Here is a 7,189-nt window from a genome sequence, read left to right as displayed (position 1 = left end):
CATTTAACAATTCTAATTTTAGCCATTTGAGTGGTGAACGTAACACTAGTTCCATGAATTAAATTCAAAATAACTAACGCATATGTAGAAAATTTAGAAAGTTTTCTGTAAGATTATATATGGTTGATTTTATCATTGAGAGAAAGAAAAAGAAAGTTCCTTTCAAAAAAAGAAAAAGAAAAAAGTAAAAGAAAGTAAGAGAGCTTACAAATTATGTATAGCAGTCCTTGAAACTTCAAAAATTCAGAAATTAAGCTGTGTCTTGAGAGAGTAGTAAAAAGAAAGTCATAACCTTGCTAATATATATATAAGTAATACATTAACAAGGTCATGGTGTGGACTGTAGAGTCCCGAAGACACAGTGGTTTGGTTTTTATCTAGGAATCTGTTTAATTAATTACCTCTTTTAATTTTTTGAATGACACAATTTTTTTTATCTCATTCTCATCCTGTATTTGTGATAGTTCTTTGATATTCCCTACAAACTTTAATTCTAACAGTGTTACTTATTATCCTCTTTGACTCTTTGTCTACCTTATTAATAGGGTCAAAAATACTTTGAAATTCTACAATACGCGGGTATTTTGATAAATGGCAACCCTCCCGATTAAAACTGACTATTTATCTGACAATTAATTTTCGCCTGTCTCAAGATGGTGAGAGCACGTTCTTTTTTATATTTTATTTTTCTTGAGAAATACAGAAAAGTTAAGTGCTCATCGATCTTTTAAAAAAATAGGTAAGTCCTCTTTTACTTTTATCAAACTAGTAATAGCGCCACTCATATAGAAGATGTGCATCCTGAAATAATGCTTTGAAATTGATATGTTAGTATACTGTTGATCATAAGTTCATTTTAGATATGATCCGAAAGTTAAAAATATTATAACAATTTTAAAATTTTATTAAGCTCAAAATAAAAATATTATTATAAATATAATGCACATTGATTACAAAATTAGGTTTATATATCACTCCATATTATCTACAAATAACACTCTCTGTTGTTTTTTTTTTTTTTTTTGAAAGGTAACATTCTCTGTATTGCATATTAGATTTGTAGATAAAAAATATTTATATTAATCTATGTACTTGTTATAATTTCTATATAAATTTTTTTTTGTGAATATTCTTGGTTCTTAGTTGAGTGAGAGTAAATAATTTTCTTTTGAAATTAAACAAGAATTTTATGGTCACCATAGTTTTCTGTAGCACATGAAACTCTTTTGTCAGTCAAAAAAATACTTATTGAAGTTTTAAATTTAATTATAAAATATAAACGTCAACCGTACTTAAAATAATTACTTATAGGTACTAAATAAATATTATTATAACCATTATAAAATCAAATTAACTTTTTTTTTATATATAAGTGATATGTAGTTAGTCATGGTGTGGACTGTGGAGTTCGAAGAGACGAGATCGACGTTTGGTGTTAATCAAGAGTCGTTTATTTAATTACCTCTTCTTAATTTTTTTTTTTTTTTTTTGACTGATTTTAATTTTTTTTGTCTCAGTCTTATGACTCTTTACCTTTTATGGAGTAGTATGTGAGAGTTCTTTGATATTTATTAAAAACTTTAATTTCTAAGACTGCATGTTACTTATTATCCTCTTCATCTACATTATTTATAACTTCAAAAGTATTTAGATGCTACTTACTCTGTTCCAAAAAGAATGTTATTATTTTTTTTTTTTCTAAAATAATTGTCTATTTTTTTTTTTCAAATAATATATTTTACATTTTTGGAGTTTAAAATTTTAAACTTGAATATTCAAAACTTAAATGACAAGTTAGTAACTTTACAGAAGATAATACATGATCCACACATCCCCTTAAAAATTTTTACTTTTCAAAAAGGATTTTTTTTTTTTTTTTTTTTTTTTAGAATAGAGAGAGTGTTTTTTAACTTGCCAATACAATATTTTATTATTTTTAGCTCGATTTATGGTGACTGAGGGACAAATTTTCTTGGGCCACCCCTACCGAATATTTAAGTAATTGCTTGATCTATAAGCAGCAGGGAGAGTACCAAGTAAATATATAGTCAATAATAAATTATAAAATGTTCTAAGAGACTCTACAATACTATATATATATATATAATATATATATATAGATAGATAGTGACTAGCGGGACAAATTCTAAGATTTTTAATTTTCAGTAATTAAAATTTAATATAATCAATTGTGCACATTTTTCTTGTGCGTATACTCATTGTATAATTTAAAATATCTTTGTAATTAGAATCAATAGTGCAAACAGCTTAAGCGCTAAAACCACTATAAAAAAAAAAAAAAAAAAAAAAAAAAAAACAAAGAATAGAAAAATGATATTCAATCCTACTGATAAGGACCATTTAAATAAATTAGTCCAAACAGATTGGATAAGGTAATTCAACCATAGTTGACTAGTTTGAGATTAAACAGAGGCGTTGAACAGATAACAAATAGATCACAACAGTTCAAATTCAAAACATCAATAGTCTTCTCGAATATCTCCTCAAATCCCAATAAGTCGCAACAGTTATACCAGAGCATCGTTATAACTATAATCTCTCACAAACCAAAGAGGTATGGGACAATTAATATATTAAATTCCTCCTTTTACTTCAGAACTCCACTCCAGTAACTGATTTGATCGTCGAAAAGTTCTTGGCAAGCACCACACCAGTGTTGATCAAGGTTCACCTAGTTGTTGCAGGGAAACGGTGTCGTTCGGGATTGTGCAGAATCATGCTTCAACAGTTGGCGCCGTCTGTGGGAATGTATAATGATTTTCCAAATAAATTAGGGGCTTATCGCGACTCAATCTGAATGTCGTTACTACAAGAAAAATAATTTTTTACCACGGTAGAAAACGTTTTCCACCACGGTTTTCAAACCGTAGTAGAAACTGCCATGGTTGTAAGCAAAAGGTTTTCTACCACAGTGCAAAACCGTGGTAGAAAGTCTTCTTTCTACCACGGTTCGGTTCTGTACTGTGGTAGAAAAAGTCTTTTTACCATAGTGCAGAACCGTGGTAAAAAGTATTATATAATTTTTTAAAAAAAAATAGTGTACAACCCCTATAAGGCTTTCTTTTTTTTTTTTTTCCCCTAATACTAGCTTTGCAAGGACCCCCATAAGCAAACCCTATAAATAAAAAATAACATCATAACCAAAATAACTTACAATTGGCCAATAACATCATATATATATATATATATATATAACCAATTCCAAATCATGATTTTATACAAAAATATATACAAATTTCAAAGAAGTACATGATCCACACCTTTATCTTTACTTAACAGAAATGAAACAAAAATTCTTCATATCTTCTTGCTTTGTTTTAGTCTCTCTCTTCCGTATATGCAACTTCTTGATCATGAGCCATACAAAAAATATAACGGCAACAAAAAAAGTAACGAGAACCGCAATCCTAGCTTTGACCTACAAAATATAATAGTTGAAGTAAGACAATATAAAGCAAGTTGTAAATTTGTCAAAATTAAACCAACCAAAATAAGCATTATACATGGATGAGAGAGGGAATTTCTCTATGGCCATCTCAAAAAGACATAAATGGTGGTGGTCAAAAAAGAAGAAACAGAAGAATGTTTGCACAATAGAAACTTCAAACCATTGGCTGGGCCTGAAAGATGCATTTTTGCTAGGGTTGGGAGGCTGAGAATAATCCCATCTCTTTTTTTCATGTACAGTCTCTGAATTTTTTGAGCCATCCTTGCCTTGATGCATTGGACTAAGCATATTGGTAATTCTAGCAATTTAGTATAAAATCTTCAATTTGGGACCTACCAAATATTTCAATCTTAATTTACAAGCAAGTTTAGCCTGCATTACTGTATTTTGTTGGTCTAATCTCTATAGCAAAAACAGTTTGTATAATCATATGAATATTGTTGAAGCAAGTAGTATATATATATATACTGATAATTAATTACTTGGACCACTAGAAGAATTAGTTGATGCCAATAAAATATAAAATAAATAAATAAATAAAGTCTATCATGACTAGGGTCTCAATCAAACAGCTTAGGGGACACTTTGTTCATGCCCAAAGATAGTTTTTACCATTGAAAACTAACAATTGCTATTATGGTAGATTGGTGATTCAATATTATACTGCAGTCCCAAAGATGCAACCTATATGAATTTGTTTATATAATCATGAAGGAATGTATCAAATTATGTAAATCATATAAAAAATGACTTTAGCTGATCAAAACCAAAAAAAAAAAAATTCAATTTGAGCATACATAGAAGAAAATTTATAAGCTAATTAAGCATGGTTATGGTAGAAAATATATAGAAATAATCAACCTTTGTTTCACCTCTTTACATCTATCACTACTCTCGATCAATAGTCCCAAGATAGATAAATTGCAAATAAAAATTGCATAAATCACTCAAACTTTTAAGTATTGATATAGACTAAAATTGGTTCTTTTTGAAAATTAATATCATGCATATATAAACTTAGAATTAACCCAAACTAGCCATCTCGAATCTGGATATGAATATGACTGGTGGCATCATAGAAAGCACATAGAATTGGTGCTTGTATCAATAGCTAGGGTTTACCCTTTATTCTATTGACTTACCACTAATTGCTAGACATCAGCGTTAACAACAGTGTTTTGAAACTGCTAGACATCACTAGTGTCGGTCAACATATACCATATTAGTTATCTCTCACATCTCTTATCACTTAACATTTAAAGAAATCCAAGAAATCTAGAATAATAAAATCTTTGTCAAAGAATAATAAAATCTAGAATTAAAGGACAACTGGCACTTGGATTCCAAGTGACCACTCACCCATTAAGTTTTTTTACTAGAATTCATGAGACTATTTTCAAGAGAAGGAAATCTTTTTTTAGGAAAATATTGCCAATGTACTAAAAGTTAGCCTACATTTGGTGACAAGTTCTAGAATTAAGTTTTTGTACTACAATTGGTGACAAGTTCCTAATTTGCCACTTGTTCTAGATGAAGGGAAGCTTCAGTTCTTGGTTATAGTTTGTTCATTTAACTCAAAATGTCATGCTCCTAATATTTTGTTATTAAGTAATAAGGAATAAATAAATCTCTTGAAAATACAAATTCTTACCCCTAAAGGACAGGCCTAGATACAGACGTGCTATATAGCATGCTAATGCAATAATTCATATCTAGAACTACCTTTAAACATATAAGTATGTCGGGGATTCAGAAAGGTAAGATATTGTGCTCCATCAGGACCACCACCGACAGATTACTTTCAGATTCAATGATTTTATATGAAAACAAGTGAGGAGTGAAAAATGCCTCATGACAATTTTACATGTTGGAAAAAATAGCATATATATATATGTAATAACTATGCTAAAAGTTAATACCATAATTTCTGTTCATTGTGCTCAGTCAACAACTAAATCTAGCATCAACGAACAGCTAGAGGATCTCCTACAATAGAGTGATAAGAATTATACATGAAATGAGAAAGAAAAACAAGCAAAATTGAGTGACACATACATCTTTGTTTCTTGTTGCGAAAATGATGCAATTGCACCAAGTCCACCTAGATACTTAAAATATATTTTGCACATGAAGTACATATATTATTTATAGATATTGCTTGTAAATTTTTAGCAGGTCTCAACTTGCTAGATCCAAGTGACAATCATAAAAAAGAAAAAAGAAAAGAAAAGAGGATCAACCAAGGAATTAACTTTGATAAATGGCATTTTTGTTTCTTGGTGAGAAGATACACACTGTCATAAAGAGAAATAAGACAATATGAAAAAGGCAGAAAAACAGTTAGATTTCAGATTGACAGACAGTAAAAACCATCTATGTAAAAACAGAATGCAAAGGTATCATGATAATCTGAAATAATAGGACATGTTCCTGTAAGATAATACAATATGCCTTTATCTTGACGCACAGTTTAGATCTCTATTACCCCCGAACGGAACACAAACTTGGGCATTTACAATATTTAATGTAAACAAATATGGGATTCAGAATAGAAAAGGAATGGAAACAATTATAGAAATTATCTCAAAGCAGCATAATTAAGCTACTGAAATCCCTACCAATTAGATGATAAGTTGAAGATGATGATATGAAATGCCTATAGTCCAGACCCTTTTTTTTGCCTTCCTTTCCCTTTGTTTTTCTCTTCTTCCTAGAGACCACCAGCAACAACAATGTCCTCTTCCTTTCCCTTACAACCTGCAACCAAATAAAATTGATGAATCTAACCAAATTGTTTTTTCTTCATAAAAAATCATCTTCATTTCATTACAAACAATGATTTATACCATACACTCACCGGTAACTCATAATTGCTCATTTGTCTCTTCGAAATTGGGCAGGCGAAGCTTACCCTACAACGCGATTTGGCCCAAAGCTCCAAGATAACTCGTAATTGCTCCTTTGTCTGTTCGAAATTGGGCCAGCGAAGCTTACCCTACAACGCGATTTGGCCCAAAGCTCTAAGATTACTCGTAACTGCTTCTTTGTCTATTCGAATTTAAGCTGGCAAAGCTTACCCTACAACGAGATTTGGCCGAAATCTCCAAGATCAAACAAAAGCAATGACGAAGAGAAGTGTGAATCAGAGGCAAAAACCCTTTGCAAAATGCAACATCCCCAAATCGAAGAACGAATCAGCCAATGACCAGATCTGAACCCATGGGTAAAATGGAACCTTCTAATGAGCTAAATGGAGAGGTACGTCGCTAAAAATCGTGGTTTTACCGTTGAATTTGTTGTTCCAATCGGTTGCCGAAGATGTAAGAAAATTGTTCTCTCAATTTGGAAAGAATAATTCTTGAAAAATATTTTCTCTTTTTTTTTCCCTCTCTTTCCAGTCTATTTATAGACTGTTACGACCGTTCTTGAAGCTTTCTAATTGATTTCCTTGTGATAGGCTGGCCTTTTGAGTTCACCTTTATGTTGGACCCATTTCCTTTTGTCTTAGTTCGGGCTTTCAAACTGATCTTCCGTTCTGGGCCTGCTCAACGAGGACTTAGTTCATTTCAGTTGTTCTTACCTGACCCGTTCCTAGCAATCTGGGTCATGCTCGGCCCAGTCCATTTTTGGTGTCCTCATCTGTCTCCATAATCTCTCCTTAATTAATTAGGGTGAAATTATCGAAAGGACATAATTATGATGTGACAGCTCGAGGTGATG

General features: G+C 31.0%; 1 long non-coding RNA gene across 1 annotated transcript; it reads right to left on the bottom strand.

Annotated features, from left to right (window-relative positions):
* Positions 1-3,447: 3,447 nt before the first annotated feature.
* Positions 3,448-6,920, bottom strand: LOC132311679 (uncharacterized). The gene is made up of 3 exons (XR_009483077.1): positions 6,327-6,920; positions 6,088-6,226; positions 3,448-5,763 (listed from the first exon to the last, which is right to left on the bottom strand). It is a non-coding gene; the product is annotated as an uncharacterized LOC132311679 (long non-coding RNA).
* Positions 6,921-7,189: the final 269 nt, after the last annotated feature.

This window comes from Cornus florida, unplaced genomic scaffold (genome assembly GCF_030987335.1).
Source record: "Cornus florida cultivar Cherokee Brave unplaced genomic scaffold, ASM3098733v1 CherokeeBrave_3.0.0_Hap2_Chr06, whole genome shotgun sequence".
NCBI lineage: Eukaryota > Viridiplantae > Streptophyta > Magnoliopsida > Cornales > Cornaceae > Cornus > Cornus florida.
Note: the sequence above shows the minus strand (reverse complement) of the source record. Positions and strands in the feature narration are given on the sequence as shown.